The sequence below is a fragment of the Triticum dicoccoides genome, chromosome 2A (assembly GCF_002162155.2).
Source record: "Triticum dicoccoides isolate Atlit2015 ecotype Zavitan chromosome 2A, WEW_v2.0, whole genome shotgun sequence".
NCBI lineage: Eukaryota > Viridiplantae > Streptophyta > Magnoliopsida > Poales > Poaceae > Triticum > Triticum dicoccoides.
The window spans coordinates 511,304,643-511,306,311 of record NC_041382.1 but is presented as its reverse complement, the minus strand read 5'-3'; positions in this window follow the sequence as shown (position 1 = coordinate 511,306,311).

Genomic DNA, 1,669 nt, shown 5'->3' with positions numbered 1-1,669 from the left:
CTTTTCGCATGGCGACGATAGTTCATTGCTCGGAAATGCAATGCTGCCGCGCATTGTCTTGCTCGAGTGAGGTAGAGCATCTACGGCGCGTCCGCCAACAATGATCGATGCCCTTCAAAAAATGCATTCCACATCGGGATACCCTAGATTAGAAACCTCAAATTCATATTATTACATGCAACGTGAAACCTAATCTACGCGGAGCTCGTCCGGTTCCGCTCCCCGCTCGCCCGGCTCCGCTTTGGCCATGTCCAACGGCCGGCTGCGCTCCTCAGAATGTTGGGCCAGTCACCGGCAAGGTAGGGTAGGTCATGGGACACGAGCTGGCTCACAAGACTCAAGGCCCCGCCATCTCTCATGCCCTACTCTTCCTCGTCGGAGACCGAAACCCGAACAGTACCGGTGGACGCCAGATTAATGATGGATCCGTTCGGGGACGAGCCGCCGACGTCCACCATGACGTGGTTGCGGCGCCCGGACTGATGCGCCATACGAGGCGTCGGAGAATGCGACTCCGCCTCGCCGACGTCCGCCGCCTCCCGCGCCCGGTGCCTTGCACGGCGGGCACACCGTGCCATGGCCTCATCGGACGAGGTCTATGGTGCGTCCCGATGCTCGGCGCGCTACCGGAGGGGTTGCGCGTCCGCCAACACGTTCAAACGCCAGACGGACCGCACGGCCTCCGGTGAGGCAGCTATGGCCGGCCTAGCGCCGGATCCATGCCCCATTTGGACGGACACAATGGATTCCCGACGGATGGAGTCCGAGTGCAGCCGTCCACGGGTCTCCTCCCCGGGCGCGGCGGAGCGCAAGCCGGACAACCATCTCCTCCTCGGGGACGCGCAGGATAAGCTCGGGGTCAACGGATCTGGAGGTAAAGGACTCGGATTCGCTTCCCACCATGCCGGAGAAGGTTGGAAGGAGCCGGAGACGAGCTTGGGTGGCGGAGGGAAGGGGAGTGAAGTGGCTAGGATTTGGTCCGGCGAGCGGATGGGAAGAAATTTATGTGGGGTCGGGTGGGCCACGTGGGCCGGATCCGACATGGTGGGCATGCCCGGGCGTCCCCATATCCACCTCATATTTGGGCTAGATATGGGAGGTGTTGGTCAGCCCGGACGTTTGAGGGTGACGTCTGGGTCAAAAAGTCGTGACCGGCAGTGACCAGGCGACCCGCCCGGACGTATGATGTGGGTTTGAGGGGTCCGGTTGTAGATGCTCTTAGAGCATGTGACGTCCGGGTAATTAAGCTACAGTGATCCTCTGCTAATGATGCCACGTGACCTCGTTTATAGCTGCTAATCTCCAGTTAGTTCGAAACCGATTCAAATTCAAATTCAAAATTAGGCAAACAATAAAAGTTTTCAAATATTAAAACTAAAATGTTCGGAGTGAACCAAATATTGCATAGATAATTATTGGGGAAAAACCACACATTTATAAAATGTTTAAATACTATGAGATGAATAAAACAGTAGTAAAAATGATTATTTGAATAACTTTTATGATTAATAAAATGTCAAACTAAGTTATTTGGGGTCTAGACTTTTTGTGACTGGACTAAGTCAAAATACTGAATTAGATACTAAGTGTATATTTTACTAAATTAAAATGCAACTAAAATAAAGAAATAAAGATATAATAAAGAAAACAGAAAACAAGACAAAAAAAA